We start from the raw sequence: 22,633 nt of genomic DNA, 5'->3' as shown, positions 1-22,633 counted from the left end.
AAGGCTCTCCCTTTAAAATAAGGGACTGTCCCTCCAAAAGAGGAAATGTTGAATTAAAGTCTGAGCTATTTATATTTTTTCTTTGCGAAAACTAACAATATAATTTCATTTCCAGGTGTATTAAATGTCTATTATATACAACAGAGATAATATTATCTCAAAATGTGTGTGTGTAAGTGTATCTGACTCTGTGTGTGGGCATGTGTCTGTGTATATGTGTGCATGAGTGTGTGTGTATGTGTGCATGTGTGTGTGTGTGTGTGCATGTGTCTGTGTATATGTGTGCATGTGTGTGTGTGTATGTGAGTGTATGCATATTAGTGTTTGTGTGTGCATGTGTGTGTGTAAGTGTGCATATGTGTGTGTGTATGTGTGCATGTGTCTGTGTATATGTGTGCATGTAAGTGTGCATATGTGTGTGTATTTGTGCATGTGTCTGTGTATATGTGTGCATATGTGTGTGTGTATGTGTGTGTGTATGTGTATTAGTGTTTGTGTGTGCACATTTTAGTTCATGTGTATATGTGTGTGTATGTGTGTATGTGTATAATTATGTATGTGTGTATGTATGTGTCTTCATGTGTTTGTGTGTGTGTAAGTGTGCATGTGTGTGTGTAAGTGTGCATATGTGTGTGTGTATGTGTGCATGTGTCTGTGTATATGTGTGCATGTAAGTGTGCATATGTGTGTGTGTATGTGTGCATATGTGTGTGTGTATGTGTGCATATGTGTGTGTGTATGTGTGCATGTGTCTGTGTATATGTGTGCATGTAAGTGTGCATATGTGTGTGTATGTGTGCATGTGTCTGTGTATATGTGTGCATATGTGTGTGTGTGTGTATGTGAGTGTATGTGTATTAGTTTTTGTGTGTGCACATTTTAGTTCATGTGTATATGTGTGTGTATGTGTATAATTATGTATGTGTCTTCATGTGTTTGTGTGTGTACATGTGTGCATGTATGTGTGTGTATTTATGGATGTGTATGTGAGTGTGTGTTAACTGTATGTATATATGTATGTGTATGTATGTTTGTATGTATATACTGAATGTATGTATATGTGTGTGTGAATGTGTATATGTGTAAGTGTTGATGTGTATGTAGTGAGCGCTTGTATAAGTGTGTGTGTTTACATGTGTTAATATGTGTATATGTTTATTTATCTATGTGAGTTGTGTATGTATCGTGTGTATGTGACTGTGTGTTTTTACGTGTATGTATGTATATTTTGTATTATAAAATGTGTAGCTTATTTTACTGCATAATTATATTTTTTTATATGGGAGTTGTTTAATATTTTCAAGGGGTTCTATTCTGCATTAGTTGGGGCGGCTCTGCAGTACAGGAATTCATGCATACATACATACAACATAGGTATTTATTGAGCAGCTGTGTATCTCTAATAAAATGTTAATTGCTTTGTAATAAAGTTTATTAAGTAGACCAGATCCAGTTATTTTCAAAACCACTTGTCCCTACATTCTTTGTTTTTCTATTTGATGTGCAAAGCTGTGCTGCTAATGTCAGCAGATTTGTGAGTGATGTGAGCAGACAGCATTGTTCCCTTTTGTAATGATGATGATTCTGATTTCCTTTGATTTCACCCTTCACTTAGTTAATTGTGTATCTGACGTATGTCACTTTAAACTGGACCCACACCTGAGAAATAAAGCTTAGGACACTACAGTAGGACAATAGACACAAAGCAAAAGCCTTTTGTTCTAAAATAAAACAAATGAGCAATGCCCATAGGTTTGAATGAGTAAATGAGCTAATACAACTCCTTTTTACAGATGTTACAGTAGAATATTGTGTCTGATTGTGCAGTGGGCAACTGAGTATCACCCCTATTTGTGTTTACAGCAAACAGATCCCATTGAATCTGACAGCTTTATTGACTACTTGGCTTTCTTTAAGAACAATACGTATATTCTAATGCAAAAATAAATTGCTTTAATTCACTCGAGCGCATCATTTGTGCATTACTGACTCTGGATAATTATATATTTTGTTTAAGCACATAGCAAAAGTGTGTTTAGGAGTTGCAAGCATTGCGCCTACCAATTAGAAAATGTCCAGAGATCAGCAGCTATGTGCACTACCACTCATGATTGGCTAACCAGCAGTGATTTGCTTTACCTATGTGCTTAAAGGGATACTGAAGTCAAAATTAAACTGTATTGATTCAGACAGAGCTTGGCATTTTAGAAAAGCTTTTCAATTTACTTCTATTATATAATTTGCTTCCCTCTCTTGGTATCCTTTGTTGAAAAGCATACATCAGTAGGCTCAGGAGCAGTGATGCACTACTGAGAGTTAGTTGCATCTTTTTACTGGATCACCAGATATGTTCAACTAGCTCCCAGTAGTGCATTGCTGCTGCTTCAACAAAGGATACTAACAGAATGAAGCAAATTTCATAATAGAAGCAAAATGGAAAGTTATTGAAAAATATAACTCTTGGTATCCTTTGTTAAAATTGTTTTTGTACATATACTACACTACTGGGAGCTACTGCTGATTGGTGGCTATGCACATATGCCTCTTGTCATTGGCTCACCAGATGTTTCTCCTAACATATTAGTACATTTTTATAAATATAGGGTCAAACAATAATGAAAAAGTGCTGCCTATAAACAATAAAAATGGCTGATTGTGACTGCTGATAATTATCAAATGATGTTTTAGTATCAACCCCATAATCAGCTCTAGTCTATAATGATCTAATGAGCATGTGGTTTTGCATTATGAGGCTTCTCAATGGCATTGAGGTGCTAATGAACAAACTGGGTCTCACTTTAATGCTGTTATTCTAACAGATAATTGACATCTTTGACAACACAATCCTGATATATTTGTAAAGATAAAAATAGCACTTAGAACCAGTTCTTTCCCTACAGGTTCACTGGGTTAGAGCTGCCTACAAGGTATTTACACTTCTGCATTAAAAGAATGTTATAGGTCCCTCCCATAGTTTCAGTGCTTTGTCATTTACAGGGTAATTCTTTTTTGTCATGGTTTTATGCTTGACTCACAATCTGCTACATGAAACATAGTGTTAGATAACCTCCTTCTAGAAATACATAATATTATCAATATTACTAACTAACCAACTTTTTATAAAAAAAAAAACCAAAACAAAACAAAACAAAACAGTAGTGCTATTGATACCTTACTGTCACTTTCTAGAATATGCAAGTTAGTTAAAAAATAGTTATATGGATCAATAGGTATATCTAAGTAGGTATATATAAGTAGGCATATCTAAGTAGGTATTTCTAAATAGGTATATATAAATATGTATATCTAAGTAGATATATATTAGTAGGTATATGTAAGTAGGCATATATAAGTAGGTATCTATGTAGATATATCTAAGTTGGTATATTTAAGTAGGTATATATAAGTAGGTATATGTAAGTAGGTATATCTAAGAAGGTATATCTAAGTAGGTATAAATAAGTAGGTATCTATGTAGATATATCTAAGTTGGTATATTTAAGTAGGTATATCTAAGAAGGTATATATAAGTAGGTATATATAAGTAGGTATATATAAGTAGGTATATCTAAGTAGGTATTTCTAAGTAGGTATATATAAATATGTATATCTAAGTAGATATATATTAGTAGGTATATGTAAGTAGTCATATATAAGTAGGTATCTATGTAGATATATCTAAGTTGGTATATTTAAGTAGGTATATATAAGTAGGTATATGTAAGTAGGTATATCTAAGAAGGTATATTTAAGTAGGTATATATAAGTAGGTATATGTAAGTAGGTATATCTAAGTAGGTATATATAAGTAGGTATCTATGTAGATATATCTAAGTTGGTATATTTAAGTAGGTATATCTAAGAAGGTATATATAAGTAGGTATATCTAAGAAGGTATATATAAGTAGGTATATATAAGTAGGTATATCTAAGTAGGTATACATAAGTAGGAATATATAAATAGTTATATATATATATATATATATATATATATATATATATATATATATATATATATATATATATATATATATATAGATATATAGATATATATATATATATATATATATATATATATATATATATATATATATATATATATATATATATATATATATATATATATATATATATATATATATATATATATATAAGAGATGGTTACTGAAAATGTAATTAGTAAACAAACTGTTTTAGTTGTATGTCATGAAAAAGATATCACTATTCCTGTGAGTGCCTATTTCTTTCTTACATTGACTTTAACTATTTACAAATATGAGTGTATATATATATATATATATATATATATATATATATATTAGAGCTGTGAAGCCACAAAATATTCGGTTCTTCCAAATCTTCTGTAACAAATATTCATTGGCTATTGGGTATTCATTTTGTTAAAACAAGACCAATACTGAATAAACATTAAACATTGATATTAATTTTCATGAAAAAATGTAAATGTTAAACCCCCTTAAGGACCAGGCATTTCAACCAAAAACTTCCCCAAAAGACCAGAGCATTTTTAGCATTTTTGCCATCACTACATTTAAACAGAAATAGAGCCTCTTTTTTTATATTTACCTATGAGAACGATATCTTTTTTAGTAGACAACTCAAAGTATTGATCTAGGCCCATTTTTGTATATTTCAAGCCACTATTTTCACTGCTAAATGTGATCAAATAAACAAAATTGCTGACTTTTTCACAATTTTAGGTTTCTCACTGAAATTATTTACAAACAGCTTGTGCAATCGTGGCACAAATGGTTGTAAATGCTTCTCTGGGATCCCCTTAGCAGACATATATGGCTTTGCAATTGCTTTTTCGTAATTATAAGGCCGCTAAATGCCACTGCACACCACACTTTTATTATGCCCACCAGTGAAGGGGTTAAATAGGTAGCGTGTAGGGTTAATTTTAGCTTTAGTGTGGAGATCAGCCTCCCACCTGACACATCCCACCCCCTGATCCCTCCCTGACACCCCCCAAACAGCTCTCTTCCCTCCTCATGCCCCAAAGGTCACTCCCATCTAAAGTACTGGCAGAAAGTCTGCCAGTATAAAAATAAAAGTGTTATTTTTTTTTTTAATTATTATTATTATTATATATTTTCTGCAGGGTAGTATCCCCTCATACCTTCTAACCTCCCTGATCCCACCAAAGAGCTCTCTTATGCTCCCCCCTCTACCTATTTGCCGCCATCTTGGGTACTGGCAGCTGTCTGCCAGTTTGCTGCAAATAAGGCAATTTTTTTTTTTTTTAACAATTTAAGTACCCATTTTTTTCTGTAGTGTAGCTGCCCCCCTTAATAACCTACCCCCTCCCCTCCTAGATCCCTTCCCCCAAAGGATCGCACAGAGAATACCCTTTATTGCCTCTCTTCCCTCCTTCCTCCTCACTGTAACTCAGCACTGGCACTTTCCTTGAACACCTGTAGCATGGCGTAGAGGTCCCACCCAATCCCGCCCTCCTCCCACCCCTACAGCGATGGGCCGCCCACACGCCTCCCTCCTAACCCTCCCACCCACCAGCGAATGACACCACCGCTGTCCGATGCAGAGAGGGCCACAGAGTGGCCCTTTCTCCATCTGTATCTCTGCAAATCTATTTCTGCAGTGCCCCACTGGTGGGGCATGCAAAAATAGCGCAATCTCGCTATTTTGAGTGAGATTGTGGCAGAGAGAAGCCCAGGGCTGCAGTGACGCACAGGGTACGTCGCTGGTCCTTAAACGCATAACGACCAGCATCGTACAGGGTACGGCGCTGGTCATTAAGGGGTTAAAAGCTACAGGCGAAAAAAAAAATACGCTAACCGCTCTTCTTCTTCAAAGAAACCAGAACACAGTTCTCCTTTAGTGCAGGACCTGGGAACCGCCATGCTAAGCCTCCTGGTAGTGCCGCTGGCTAACGTTCTGTGAAGTAGAGAACCGGGTTAGCGCGGCTTTCCAGCGTGCAAAAGGTATTAAAACTTAAAATTAATTTAAAGAACACTAATAAATACTAACAAATTTTGTCAGTATTTTTCTTTTGCTTTAAATTTCATTGGTGCATTCATTTTGATAATCAATTTTCATTTTTCTCATATATATATATACACACACACACAGTGTACTAGTCTATACATAGTGTACTAGTAAGAGGAGAAGTGTTTGTTACTAGTCCACTCAATGTGAAAGATAAGAGTGGAACTAGTGTAAATTTCCAGCCTTGTGTGTGTGTGTGTATTTATAGATAAATACACACACACACACACACACACAGTGTACTAGTCTATATATAGTATACTAGTAGGAAGAGAAGTGTTTGTTACTAGTCCACTCAATGTGAAAGATAAGAGTAGAACTAGTGTAAATTTCCAGCCTTGTGTGTTTCTATATACTGTATATATATATATATATATATATATGTATATATATATATATATATATATATATATATATATATATATATATATATATATATATACAGACACAGACATACTCACATACATACACATATATTCATACGCACAGTTTGTGGTCCATTTTATCAAGATAGCCAAGCAAGAATCTAATAAATAGTAACAAAATTCAGCATTTACTGGAATTGTCTCAGCTAATATGTGACTTTATTCAAGCAGATGTATCTGGTAACATCTGCCTCATTTTTATAAACATAAGTTCTGAAGAAGGGGACAAATATTCTCAGGAATTTGCGGTTGATGCAAGAATAAATATTAAAAAAATGCTGTGTAATTAAGAGATTTTGCAAACACTTGGTTGTAACAGGTGTAAGCAGATTATTATGATAAATAATTTAGACGGTTATGAGAGGTTTGGATTTTTCTTTCTGTGCATGAAGCATCACATGATAACTCTCTAGACTTGGCACATTACTAATGTTTGTTCCAAACACAAACAACTTCCGCTAACATCTGCACAAATATCGTGCCAAAGTCATATTCTCTAAGTGTCATCCAAAAGAAGCATTTAGCAATATCTGCTAGTAGTGTCTGTCTCAGCTGGAAGATGTCTGAAAACAAATTCACTGAAGAAGAAAACTTCTGTCACATAAATGTTCCACCTCAAGCAGTCTCAAGTCAAGGTTGATCCAAATGTGAATCACAGTACAAACAGCAGAACATTACATTTAAACATTCTATGAGAGTTTTTTAGTTTATTCTTTTAACAATATCTTGTTTGTCCTTAGTTATTGCACAGTGTCCTTTTGTCTATATGACTTGGTAACAAATACCAGCAGTGCTATTAATCATTAGGGATGGGCGAATGTGTTTATATCCGAATTTGAATGTTAGAACGAATGTTATTGTAGAAATTCGATTTACATAATAGAATGTTGATAAGAACGAATATTCTTAAAAATTCGATTTTCGAATGTTATTTACAGTTTTCGAATGTCACATTCGAATTTGAATGTTACATTCGATTATCACATTCAAATTCGAATATTACATTTATAAAACACAATTGTAGACTAGAAACACTATTTCGAATGTCACATTCGAATCGAATATCACATTTGAATCAAATATCACATTAGAATATTGCATTTATAAAACACAGTATTAGACTAGAAATACTATTTCGAATTCGAATGTCACATTCAAATCGAATATCACATTTGAATCGAATATTACATTTAAAACACAGTATTAGACTAGAAATACTATTTCAAATACGAATGTGACATTCGAATTCGAATGTAGCATTCAAATTCGAATATTACATTTATTAAACACAGTTGTAGACTAGAAATACTATTTCAAATTCGAATTTCACATTCAAATTCGAATATTACATTTCGAAATTGAATGAATACATAGCTAAACATTCTATTATTCGAACGAATATTTTCGAATTTTATTGAAAATTTCGAAAAATGAAAATTCAAAAATAGAATGTTAGAATGTTATATAAACATTCGAAATTCGATTCGAATGAATGAATGTATCAAAATTTGTTTTAAATTTCGAATTTTTAGAAACATTCGCCCATCCCTATTAATCATCCATTTTGCTGGGCAGCCACCGCTTCAGCAATACTGTGTGTAGCACAACTCTCTCCACCTTATAAATGTCATGATGAGCAGGTGAACGTAATAAAAAATTAGATTTTATTAGCATATCACCCCAACACTCTACAGAGACTGCAATCATTAAGGTAACTAATGACCTAGTTACAGCAAAATATAAAGCTCATATTTCTCTGTTTAAAGGGACAGTCAACACAAAATGTGTTATTGTTTAAAAAGATTGATAATGCCTTTACTACCCATTTCCCAACTTTGCAAAAAAAAAAACAAAAACATGGTTATATTAACATACTTTATAACCTTTAAACCTCTAAATTTCTGTCTGTTTCTTAGTCCCTAAAGACAGCCCCATGATCACATGCTTTTGTATTTGCTTTTCACATCAGGCGAAGCTAGTTCATGTGAGTCATATAGATAACATTGTGCTGACGCCCGTGGCTTCTAACAATACAGCACTAATTGGGATAAATGAAAGTCAATAGATAAAGTCATGTGATCAGGGGGCCGTCAGCAGAGGCTTAGAAACAAGGTAATCACAGAGGTAAAAAGTGTATTACTATAACGATGTTTTCTGTACAAAACTGGGGAATGGGTAATAAAGGGATTATCTTTTAAAACCATAAAAAAAATTGAGTTTTATTAAAAAGATACATAATCCCTTTATTACCCCAGTTGTGCATAACCAACATGGGGAATGGGTAGTAAAGGCCTTATATAACTTTTTAAACAATAACAATGTTAGTGTTGACTGTCCCTTTAATCCTTCTCAATCTGCCTGCAGCCTTTAATACGGTTACCAACCCTCTCTTGCGCCAAACCCTTAAATCCTTTCACATTTGTGACACAGCCCTTTTGTGTCTCGCTTCCTACCTACTTAATCATATCTTTACATATCTTTAGTGAAGCCTTCTCTGGCGCATCACCTACCCCTTTACCACTTTCTTTAACACGAGGATCTGTCCTTGGTCCCTTACTCTTCTCAATCTATACTTTATCTCTAGGTTCCTTAAAGGGTCAATAAACCTTAAAATTAATGTTATATAATTCTGCACATAGTACAGAATTATATAACATTATATTAGCCAAACTTTATAACACATAATATTCCCTTTTCATTTTTAACAAAAAACGCTGTTTTACAGACCCGCTCTCTGCGCTCTGCTGAGCGGGTCTGCTTTTTTTACACAGCGCATCGGGCCAGCTGTATAGCTCGCTCCTGCTCTGTCTGACAGCAGGAGCGAGCTGCACTTAATGTTATGGCGCGGTCGGGCCGGGCTGTGACTATAAAGCTGGCCCGATGCGCTGTGTAAAAAAAGCAGACCCGCTCAGCAGAGCGCAGAGAGCGGGTCTGTAAAACAACGTTTTTTGTTAAAAATGAAAAGGGAATATTATGTGTTATAAAGTTTGGCTAATATAATGTTATATAATTCTGAACTATGTGCAGAATTATATAACATTAATTTTAAGGTTTACTGTCCCTTTAATAAATTCCTACTGTTTCAGTATCATTTGTATGCGGCTGACACACAAGTCTACCTCTCTGCACCAGACCTATCCCTTTCTTGCCAACTCGTGTCACGACTCACTACTAACTGTCTTTCTAATATTCCATCCTGGATCTCTTCTCACTACTTTAAAGCGATATGAAACCCAAACCCAAAAAAACCCCCTCAAACTCACATGAAAAACTGTAAAAATGCCCTGAGCCAAGAGGTGGCCTTCAAGGGCTTAGAAATTAGCATATGAACCTCCTAGATTTAGATTTCAACTAAGAACACCAAGAGAACAAAGCAAAATTGGTGATAAAAGTAAATTGGAAAAATGTTTAAAAAATGTGTCCTATCCGATTAATGAAAGCTTGTTTTGGACTAGACTGTCCATTTACTTACAACTTTGATTAGAAACATATTTGCAATATACATTGATTGACAAAAATGTTTCTAGTAAAAGTTATCACGTTTTAGTGTTAATATTTTCTCGGCATGTGCATGTGAAACATAGCCAGATATTCTCATTACATCAACATTTTAAATACAGCAGCTGCTTAGAGCATAAGTGGGGATTGTACCATGTCAGCAATTGAGATGGTGCAAGCACCTTAGGCTCTCTGAGCAAGTGCAGTTTTAAAATGATGCTGGTGCACAGTGAATACTTGAACAAACTTTTGAAACAGCTATAGCTTTTAATAGAATTATTTTTTTTCTAATATGTGTATATTACAAAAATGCTTCTTTTGATAACTGAAATGCATCCATGTGGATTCCAATTTTGACTGGAATGTCCCTTTAAAGACTCCACTCTTTGGGTATGCATTCAATATACACTAACATCTTTTACCTCAGTTTTTACTACTACACACAGTCAATGTCAGTATAATTGCAGTATACACTCCTGGTCTCCTGTACTTCTGGGGGTGACATGTGAGACTTACTGTAGCATTGTAATATACACAGTCAATGTCAGTATAACTGCAGTATACACTCCTGGTCTCCTGTACTTCTAGGGGTGACATGTGAGATTTACTGTAGCATTGTAATATACACAGTCAATGTCATTTTAACTGCAGTATACACTCCTGGTCTCCTGTACTTCTGGGGGTGACATGTGAGACATACTGTAGCATTGTAATATACACAGTCAATGTCATTATAACTGCAGTATACACTCCTGGTCTCCTGAACTTCTGGGAGTGACATATAAGACTTACTGTAGCATTTTACTATACACAGTCAATGTCAGTATAACAGCAGTATACACTCCTGGTCTCCTGCACTTCTGGGGGTGACATGTGAGACTTACTGTAGCATTGTACTATACACAGTCAATGTCAGTATAACTGCAGTATACATTCCTGGTCTCCTGTACTTCTGGGAGTGACATATGAGACTGACTGTAGCATTGTAATATACACAGTCAATGTCAGTATAACTGCAGTATACACTCCTGGTCTCCTGTACTTCTGGGGGTGACATGTGAGACTTACTGTAGCATTGTACTATACACAGTCAATGTCAGTATAACTGCAGTATACATTCCTGGTCTCCTGTACTTCTGGGGGTGACATATGAGACTTACTGTAGCCCTGTACTATTCACAGTCAAGGTCAGTATAACTGCAGTATACACTCCTGGTCTCCTGTACTTCTGGGGTGACATTTGAGACTTACTGTAACATTGTACTATACATAGTCAATGTCAGTATAACTGCAGTATACACTCCTGGTCTCCTATACTTCTGGGGGTGACATGTGAGACTTACTGTAACATTGTACTATACATAGTAAATGTCAGTATAACTGCAGTATACATTCCGGGTCTCCTGTACTTCTGGGGGTGACATGTGAGACTTACTGTAACATTGTACTATACACAGTCAATGTCAGTATAACTGCAGTATACACTCCTGGTCTCCTGTAATTCTGGGGGTGACATGTGAGACTTACGGTAGCATTGTACTATACACAGTCAATGTCAGTGTAACTGCAGTATACATTCCTGGTCTCCTGTACTTCTGGGAGTGACATTTGAGACTTACTGTAGCCTTTTACTATTCACAGTCAATGTCAGTATAACTGAAGTATACATTCCTGGTCTCCTGTACTTCTATGGGTGACATATGAGACTTACTGTAGCATTGTACTATACACAGTGAATGTCAGTATAACTGCAGTATACATTCCTGGTCCCCTGTACTTCTGGGAGTGACATATGAGACTTACTGTAGCCCTGTACTATTCACAGTCAATGTCAGTATAACTGCAGTATACATTCCTGGTCCCCTGTACTTCTGGGAGTGACATGTGAGACTTACTGTAGCCCTGTACTATTCACAGTCAATGTCAGTATAACTGCAGTATACATTCCTGGTCCCCTGTACTTCTATGGGTGACATATGAGACTTACTGTAACATTGTACTATACACAGTCAATGTCAGTATAACTGCAGTATACATTCCTGGTCCCCTGTACTTCTGGGAGTGACATGTGAGACTAACTGTAGCCCTGTACTATTCACAGTCAATGTCAGTATAACTGCAGTATACATTCCTGGTCCCCTGTACTTCTATGGGTGACATATGAGACTTACTGTAACATTGTACTATTCACAGTCAATGTCAGTATAACTGCAGTATACATTCCTGGTCCCTGTACTTCTTTTTTTTTTTTTTTTTTTCCTTTTTATTAACCAAAAGCAAGATAACAGCCTTACAAATTGGCTTACCTTTCACCACGCAGGGTATACCGAAACAAAAATTTAGCCCAACAATTTGGGCTAGCATTTCACCACGCAGGGTGTTTACATTGATTATAGAATAACAGAGTACTAATACAAATAAGTTAAATTTTAACTTAAAAGAATCCGTAGCCTGAAATCAGATGTGTTTTCAACTTTCAGTTTAGACTCTACCTCTATAAAACATTCAATTACCCTGTTGACACTATGTCGCTATAAAAAAGAAAAAACCCAACCTATAAAAACTTTACAATAGTGGCTGAATAGTCTAGAAACATTTTTCCAAATGTATACCTTGCTTTTGGGGCTTTTACCTATTATAGTGTAACCCCATCTAGAGACAATACTAAAAACAAAATCAACTAAACAAAGAAACAATAAAAAAGACGTGCAACAAGAAAAACCGGACAGACATAGAAAGAAAAAGAGAGAGAGGGAAAAAAAAAAAAAATAAATAAATAAAAAATAAATAAATAAGTACCCCCCCCCCCCAAGTCCACTTACCTCCTCTCAGTTGCCGTAGGTACTATTTATTTTGCCCAGTATAGTTACCTTACCCTGTGTTATCAAATTATCCCATACCCCACTCTTGGGGTATCATGTTTTTTAGCAAAAGTAACATAAATTCAGGGGAATTTTGTATGGGTAATATGAGTTGCTTTTGTGCTATCATTGGTTTTTCCCTGATTATATTTAACCATTTTGAGAAGAAATCCTTAAGTCTCTTCTCTGAATAAGGTCTAATATTGAGTAGCTCAATCGTCATCTGAGTATCCATTGTATTAATAAATTCTTTCAAACTAGGTTCTCCTGGTGCTTTCCAATTTTTAAATATTATGTTGCGGGCGGCTAGAATAGCCAGATTTATAAGGAGTTTGTCTGGTTTATTATCTCCTTCATCATATAACAGGAATACATTGACTGCAGTTAATGATATTTTAGTGCTTAAAAATTTATTAAGCCAATAATTAATTTTGCCCCAAAATTGCAATACTTTTGGGCAAGCCCAAAGACAATGGATAATGTCAGCGGTCTCAGCTTTGCATTTAAAACATTTACAACGCAATGCATTATCGGCCCATTTATTAATTTTGTCCGGAGTTAAGTAATAGTTATTTAATAGTTTATATTGAGACTCTTTCCAACTATACACTGACGTGGCCAAATCCAAATTGATAAGACTTTTTTTAACCTCTTGTGCTTGCACCTGCGGGAAGTACCTATTTATATAAATTGTAATTTTTTCCACATGGATCGTCCCGGATACGTTACATAACATATTGTACCATATTGAAATTGATCTCTTCCCTGCTTTATATAATTTTAATCCAGAATCTATTTCTGGCCACTCCCACTCAGTCCCGTAACGTTGACATAGTTGATTAAAATAACTCCTACTCTGTAGATAAGCATAGAAGTTTTTAGGATTCAATTGAAACTCAATTACCATATCTCGATATGACTTGATATATATTGTATCAGCTTGTCTGAATTGGGACCAGTTCTTTAAACCTTTCTCCCTCCAAATTTTATATACCGGGTCTGACAGGCCGGTCAGAAAGTCGGGCATACCCATAATAGGACAAAAACTAGAAATATGATATTGACAGTTTAAGAGGGAACAATATTTCTGCCAAGCTATAATGACATTCTTGAATGTTAGTAAATTGAAAATGTTGTTAGGGATTGATTTTTTATCTGTATGCAGTAATGCTTTAAGATTATAAGGCATAATTACTTCTGATTCCAAATTATAGTAGGTGACGTAGTCCCCCTCTACCAGCCAGTCTACTGCAAATTTGACTATGGTCACCAGATTATATGTTTTAAGGCAAGGAAGTGCCAGACCCCCTTCTTTTCTACGCTGAATCAGTTTATTTATAGCCATACGGGGTTTACCGTTGTTCCAAAGAAATTGAGATATTGATTTATTGTATCTATATGAGTCTAATCTTGATATGAATAGAGGCAAGTTTTGAAGCAAAAATAAAAATTTAGGAAATATAATAGTTTTAATTACCATTATCTTTGCTGAAAGTGACAATTTGTCCATTTGGCTAAATCTTGAGGTAATTTATCCAGTAAGTTTTCATAATTTATTTTGTACCATTCATTCGGATTTTTGCTTATGTTTATACCTAGGTATTTTAACTGTTGCACTTCGTGAAATCCGTGCTTAGTATAGCTCTTATCATTTTTCTGTAGCCAAAGGATCTCCGATTTCTGCAAATTCATTCTGTACCCAGAAAATCTGCTATAGTTTCCTATTATACTAAGACATTTTGGAATACTTTCAGACGTTTTATATAGATACAATAGTAGATCGTCTGCGTACAGGGAAATTTTAATACACTGCTTGCCAAGTCGGATACCTGTTAACTCTTGCCTTAAAAGAATTGCCAGAGGTTCGAGGGAAATATTAAACAGAAGTGGCGACAGCGGGCATCCCTGTCTTGTCCCTTTATGTAATGTTATATATTGCGAGAGTTCTGCGTTTACTAGTAATTGTGATCTGGGGTTATTATAAATAGCTTTGGTTAAATTAAAGAAATTACCTTGCAAGCCGAATTTATCAAGAGCCGTGAATAGATGGTCCCATGTAATAGCATCAAATGCTTTTTCCGCATCTAGTGCAAGGAGGGCTAGGTCACCTTTAATGCTTTGCTTATGTCCCGTAAATTTGTTATAATAGAAATCTATTGTTGTCAGTATGCGGCGTATGTTTCTAACCACGTTCCTGCCTGGCATAAAGCCTGCCTGATCGTGATGTATAACCTCACCTAACACCCTTTTTAATCTGTCTGCCACTATTGCCATCAAAATCTTATAGTCTACATTCAGCAAAGATATTGGTCTATAAGACCCTAATTCTTCACGATTTTTACCTTTCTTATGAATCAACGTAACAATTGAACTCGTGAAGTATTTTGATTGATTGCCATTATTAACATAGTAATCATTATAAAGTTTGCCTAACATATCAACAATATCTACTCTAATGCTTTTGTAAAATTCGGCTGGCAGCCCATCAGGGCCCGGAGCTTTATTGTTTTTCAATTTTTTTATAGCTTTATCTATTTCCCTTTCAGTTATTCTTTGATTGATCTCCTTGAGAGCCGCTGGTGAGACTCTGGGCACTGTGATACTTTGCCAAAATTTGTTTTTAGCAGCTTTATCTATATCTTCAGCAGAATACAATTTTTGGTAGTATCTAAAAAATGCTTGTCTAACCTCCGAAGCCTTTGTATATAATCTAGCTCCTTCCCTTATATTTGAAATCATATTTTTATTATTTCTTATTTTAATCAACTTTGCCAAATACCCTGCACACATACCCTTCGGGCCTTGGAAGGTCGCCCTTGCTTTTAGATCTTCCCTGGTCCATTTCTGTTTTAGAAATATTTCTCTTTCCTCTCTTGACTGTTTATACTTGCCCCATGTATTGGGTTGTGGATTGGACAAGTAAGTGTTATATGCATTTTTAAGTTGTTTTGCTAGTTGAACCTCACGTGCCAGGAACTTCTTTTTTAATTTTGACATGTAGGCCACAATCTCCCCACGGAGTATTGCTTTGCCTGTTTCCCAAAGAATCTCTGTTTTATCAGCATAGCTAGCATTATTGGCTAGAAAGATTCTCCAGGCATTAGTTAACCAATTACAGAATTTAATGTTATTACACATGTACTTTGGGAAGAAAAAATTATTACAAGTTCCTGTTTTTCTAGCTCTTATTTTTAACCCTATGATTGCGTGATCTGAGAGGAGGATCTCATTAATCGAGGTATCCATATCGCGTTTGAGGAGTGATCTATCCACTAGAAATAAATCAATTCGTGAAAAGTTTTTAAAAGCTCTAGATTCACAGGTAAAACTACGTTCGTCTGGGTGCTGTATCCTCCAGATATCCTCAACCTCTAAGTTCTTCAATAAGCTTCCAAAAATTTTTGCCTCTTGTCTATATTGTTGCTTATTTACTTGTTTAAATCTATCAACAACTGGATTTAGAGTCATGTTAAAGTCGCCCATAATTATTAAATTTTGCCCTCGCAGAGGAAATAGTTTTTTCTCTATCTTACTCCAAAAGATTTTATCACTTTTATTAGGGCCGTAAATATTACAGAAGGACCAGACACAATTGTCCATTCTAAGCTGTACTATAATATATCGGCCCTCCGGGTCTAGTTCACTTTTAATTATCTCATATTCCAGATCTCTGTGGAATAGGATGGCTACTCCACGACTACGCTTATCACAAGGTGTAGCAATAATTTCTTTTATCCAGTTAGCCTTAAGTTTTGCAATTTCTGCCGTTTTTAAATGAAGTTCTTGTAGGAAAATAATGTCTGCTTTTTGTTTTTTCACTAATTTGAGAACATTTTTCCTTTTAATTGGGGAGGTGATCCCCCCCACATTCCAAGACACTAAGTTATACATATCTTAGCCCACTCGTTGTTTGTTATTCTTATATGTATTATACTGTAGACAAGAGTGCGGGGGCTTGGGAGAGAGTGAACCGGGAGAGGAGAGAGAAAAGAGAAGAAAAAAAAGAAAGAGAGAGAAAAAAAAAAAAAAAACGACAAGAAGAAACAACACCCAACACCTAAGGGGGTCCAGCGGACTATTTCCAATGGAGTTCCCCAAAACAAATTTAAAAACACATAGATATAACCAGCAATACTGCAATTTTAAAGCAAATACCTTCTGCATAAAACTCTTGACGCTATGATCAGGATATTTAATTACACTATAGAGTTTTGTTTTACTTTTATTCATTAATAACTTGTTACTTGTCTTCTGATCTTGTCACTTTTAATGTTACGGGTTAGAACCTGTAAATTATGCTCTACAAAAAATGCTTTTGCTTCTATGCAATTGTTTAAGACCACATTGTTACCCTCTGTGTCTTCTATTATTATCTTAGCTGGGTATCTTAAACTAGCTTTGTAGTTGTTCTGAATTAAAGCTGTACAGAATGGCGCCATACTCTTTCTTTTATCTGCTGTTTCTGCCGAATAATCTTGGAAAAGGTATATTTGAGTATTTCCTATCATGAGTGGGTTGTGGTTTCTATATGCCCGCATTATATCTACTTTTTCCTGAAAGTTTAAAAATTTTACCATGACCATTCTTGGTCTCGTATATCCGTCTTGATATTTTATGCTGGAGCCTGTTCTATGAGCTTTTTCTACCTGAAATTTTTCATTTTGTAAACTTAATCCAAGTAATTTAGGTAGTGTTATAGCAGCGAATGTGGATAGATCTTTATATTCACTAATTTCAGGAAGGCCAACTATTCGAATGTTACTTCGTCGGGATCTATCCTCTAAGTCTTGAATTTTGTTTTGTAAAATTTTAATTGTTTCATCTGTTTTTTTAGTCGCTGTCTCTTGTAAATTAGTAACATCCTCTAATTCTGATACCCGTCTCTCTACCTCAGAAATTCGTGCTGCAAAGTGTCTAACTTCTGTCGTCAGGGCCGTAATCTCACTTTTTAAAGATTCAAACTGTGGCATTATCATGTCTGCTAACTTGTCTAATACTATTTGGGAGTCAATCATAGTCCCATCTTCGTTTGTATCTAATTTTTCGGAATTTTCCTGTATTGGTTTAATTTTTTTATCTTTTTTTACTGGCATGGCTGGTGATCTTACTTTTATATTTGTAATATATTTTTCCATACCCTGTTAATGACTAGAAGCTTGTTCTGTGAAAAGTTCCTATTCTTAATAAGATAGTGATTTTAAGTGGAAGTGATTCTAGTGGTGAGAGAAATCCCTCCCCCCTATGTGTGTAGGCCGTGAGCACTAATGTCCTAAAAAAAAAAAAGACAATCAAAAGGTGTGTTTATGTACAGCTTCAGAGGAGCTGTCTATATGTGTGTGTGTGTGTAAGTATGAGTATAAATATATATATATATATATATATATATATACATATATACACATATATATCTCCTTTTTTTTTTTTTTTTTTTTTTTTATTTTACTCTTGATTTAAAACAAATTAGAAAAAAGAGGAAAAGTGAGAGAAAAAAAAGAAAAAAAAGACAATCCAAATATGTCAACACTAAAGTGAATTTCAAACGTGAAAGTATCTGTATACAAATCATTAACTACAGGGTATTTTCTCTTACAATAGCGGATCACACTATTCCCTATTTGGGGTAGCTATATACAGTTTTGCCATAAGTCTTATGATGGGGTTAATCCGGCAGACTTTTGACCAGGTTATAGGAAAGACTGAGTGCAGGCAAGCACTGGAGTATAGGATGCTTTTTATCCCCTTATTTGAGGACAGGCAAGACTTTATCTTGGGGGTTTGCTGATTGACTGAGGCCAAAATATTTATCTGTTTCACCCACAGACCTTAAACATCAATTTCAGCTACAGTAAAGATCCTTTTACAGCTTATTGTATCAGAGTTTAGCCTAAAAATGGGGAATACAATTTGGAAGGCTTATTGTTACATCCTGCAAACCAAACCCTAATGTAACAAGATTAGAGTATTGCAGCAAAAACCCTTGAAAGGAAAACTTTAAATTATCCGCATAAAAAAAAAGAAAAAACATACAGTGAAATACATCATAGAAACTATTAAATGTATCACTCTTTCTTGAGAGCTTAATTAGCTTTGTTATAGGTCCATATAAAGATGTGGTAGATCCTTTTTTTTTTTTTTTACTTAAGTGTCAGTCCAGAAATTTACACATAGATCCCTTTTGTATAGCGTCAAAACAGTTTGATCAGAGAGGGATATTGATGCAAAGTACCTAGTGTGTCCTGAGGCTATGCCACAGATTTGTATTTAACAGATTCAATCTTGTAGAGTGTGGTGCACAGGGGTTAAGCTGATAATACTTGCGATTTTCGGGATGTTTCTCTTTGCTTGGACTCAGTCCTCGCGTCAGCCTGTAACTCTGCTTAGGCTCCCACAGGACACCACGCCGCACAGGACACCTCCCCCGCGGCGTAGATACCTGCTGCCGCCGTCTGCCTCTGGATACAGGAAAAAGGCTTTAAGCTGAAAGTTCCCTTTTATTCCTTGCTTCTGCTCCACTGCTTGCACCGTGTCACTCTCTCACAGACTTTACTTTCCTTTCCATGTGCTTCTGTCTGACGGGCTGTGCCTCAGGACACCAGGTCATCTGTTAAAGCTGGTATCAGCGCCACCTGATTAGTGCAGGCGCCGAGGGCTTCCTCTTTGCAGCCGGATACTGTGCTCCAAATCCCCGGGCAGCTTAGCTGAAAAAAAGACCGCCAACAGGATCAGTTGCTGCGTGTGTAGCGTTGTTCACGCTCTGTCTTGCAGAGCCTGCGCACCGGATGTTGACGTGTGCGTCTCACAGGAAGCCTCTCCTAGATGCAGTCCTCCCCGGTCCCTGTACTTCTGGGAGTGACATGTGAGACTTACTGTAGCCCTGTTCTATTCACAGTCAATGTCAGTATAACTGCAGTATATATTCTTGGTCCCCTGTCCTTCTGGGGGTGACATGTGAGACTTACTGTAGCCTTGTACTATTCACAGTCAATGTCAGTATAACTGCAGTATACATTCCTGGTCCCCTGTACTTCTGGGGGTGACATGTGAGACTTACTGTAGCCCTGTACTATACATAGTCAATGTCAGTATAACGGCAGTATACATTCCTGGTCTCCTGTACTTCTGGGGGTGAAATGTGAGACTTGCTGTAGCATTGTACTATACACAGCCAATGTCAGTATAACTGCAGTATACACTCTTGGTCTCCTGTACTTCTGGGGGTGACATGTGAGACTTACTGTAGCATTGTACTATACAAAGACAATGTTAGTATAACTGCAGGATACACTCCTGGTCTCCTGTACTTCTGGGGGTGACATGTGAGACTTACTGTAGCATTGTACTATACACAGTTAATGTCAGTATAACTCCAGTATACATTCCTGGTCTCTTGTACTTCTAGGGGTCAAATATGAGACACTGTAGCATTGCACTATACACAGTCAATGTCAGTATAACTGCAGTATACATTCTTGGTCTCCTGTACTTCTAGGGGTGACATATGAGACTTACTGTAGCATTGCACAATACACAGTCAATGTCAGTATAACTGCAGTATACATTCCTGGTCTGCTGTACTTCTAGGGGTGACATATGAGATTTACTGTAGCATTGCACTATACACAGTCAATGTCAGTATAACTGCAGTATACATTCCTGGTCTCCTGTATTTCTGGGGGTGACATGTGAGACTTACTGTAGCATTGTACTATAGACAGTCAATGTCAGTATAACTGCAGTATACACTCCTGGTCTCCTGTACTTCTAGGGGTGACATATGAGACTTACTGTAGCATTGTACTATACACAGTCAATGTCAGTATAACTGCAGTATACAATTCTGGTCTCCTGTACTTCTGGAGGTGACATGTGAGACTTACTGTAACATTGTACTATACACAGTCAATGTCAGTATAACTGCAGTATACATTCCTGGTCCCCTTTACTTCTGGGGATGACATGTGAGACTTACTGTAGCATTGTACTATACACAGTCAATGTAAGCATAACTGCAGTATACACTCCTGGTCTCCTGTACTTCTGGGGGTGACATGTGAGACTTACTGTAGCATTGTACTATACACAGTCAATGTCAGTATAACTGCAGTATACATTCCTGTTCTCCTGTACTCAGGGTCGGCTCAAGACATTGTGCTGCCTGGGTCCGAGATTACAATGACGCCCCCCAATAATAACATTATTGATTAATATATTAACCTACTAGCCTGGCCACTGACATTACTAAGCATCCGCATGCAACCAATGCTTATTCAGCATAAGTGGGAAAGAATTTAGGGGGTTGATTCTGTGTCTTTGTGCATTCCTGCACAGAGACAGAAGACAGGGTCTGAAAGTGACTGACTCAGTCAATAAAGTGCTGCCCCTTGTCAAGTGCTGCCTGGGTCCCTTGGACCCACTTGGTCCCATGGTTGAGCCGGCCCTGCCTGTACTTCTGGGGGTGACATGTGAGACTTACTGTAGCATTGTACTATACGCAGTCAATGTCAGTATAACTGCAGTATACATTCCTGGTCTCCTGTACTTCTAGGGGTGACATATGAGACTTACTGTAGCATTGTACTATACACAGTCAATGTCAGTATAACTGCAGTATACATTCCTAGTCTCCTGTACTTCTAGGGGTGACATATGAGACTTACTGTAGCATTGTACTATACGCAGTCAATGTCAGTATAACTGCAGTATACATTCCTGGTCTCCTGTACTTCTAGGGGTGACATATGAGACTTACTGTAGCATTGTACTATACACAGTCAATGTCAGTATAACTGCAGTATACACTCCTGGTCTCCTGTACTTCTGGGGGTGACATGTGAGACTTACTGTAGCATTGTACTATACAAAGTCAATGTCAGTATAACTGCAGTATACATTCCTGTTCTCCTGTACTCAGGGTCGGCTCAAGACATTGTGCTGCCTGGGTCCGAGATTACAATGACGCCCCCCAATAATAACATTATTGATTAATATATTAACCTACTAGCCTGGCCACTGACATTACTAAGCATCCGCATGCAACCAATGCTTATTCAGCATAAGTGGGAAAGAATTTAGGGGGTTGATTCTGTGTCTTTGTGCATTCCCACACAGAGACAGAAGACAGGGTCTGACAGTGACTGACTCAGTCAATAAAGTGCTGCCCCTTGTCAAGTGCTGCCTGGGTCCCTTGGACCCACTTGGTCCCATGGTTGAGCCGGCCCTGCCTGTACTTCTGGGGGGGACATGTGAGACTTACTGTAGCATTGTACTATACGCAGTCAATGTCAGTATAACTGCAGTATACATTCCTGGTCTCCTGTACTTCTAGGGTTGACATATGAGACTTACTGTAGCATTGTACTGTACACAGTCAATGTCAGTATAACTGCAGTATACATTCCTAGTCTCCTGTACTTCTAGGGGTGACATATGAGACTTACTGTAGCATTGCACAATACACAGTCAATGTCAGTATAACTGCAGTATACATTCCTGGTCTGCTGTACTTCTAGGGGTGACATATGAGATTTACTGTAGCATTGCACTATACACAGTCAATGTCAGTATAACTGCAGTATACATTCCTGGTCTCCTGTAATTCTGGGGGTGACATGTGAGACTTACTGTAGCATTGTACTATAGACAGTCAATGTCAGTATAACTGCAGTATACACTCCTGGTCTCCTTTACTTCTAGGTGTGACATATGAGACTTACTGTAGCATTGTACTATACACAGTCAATGTCAGTATAACTGCAGTATACAATTCTGGTCTCCTGTACTTCTGGAGGTGACATGTGAGACTTACTGTAACATTGTACT

General features: G+C 36.5%; 1 protein-coding gene across 4 annotated transcripts in view; it reads right to left on the bottom strand.

Moving 5' to 3' along the window:
* SLCO2B1 (solute carrier organic anion transporter family member 2B1) overlaps positions 1–22,633 on the bottom strand; it is a 490,516-nt gene that overhangs the window by 351,582 nt on the left and 116,301 nt on the right. The window contains exon 1 of one of the 4 annotated variants that reach the window (XM_053708764.1): positions 5,821–5,885. The exons of the other annotated variants lie outside the window; for them this stretch is intronic. The gene's annotated coding sequence lies outside the window, so the exon portion shown is untranslated. Of the gene's footprint in view, positions 1–5,820; positions 5,886–22,633 lie in introns of those variants that run through there. 4 annotated transcript variants of the gene reach the window in all.

The sequence above is a fragment of the Bombina bombina genome, chromosome 3 (genome assembly GCF_027579735.1).
Source record: "Bombina bombina isolate aBomBom1 chromosome 3, aBomBom1.pri, whole genome shotgun sequence".
Taxonomy (NCBI): domain Eukaryota; kingdom Metazoa; phylum Chordata; class Amphibia; order Anura; family Bombinatoridae; genus Bombina; species Bombina bombina.
This window is presented reverse-complemented; position numbering and strand designations above follow the sequence as displayed.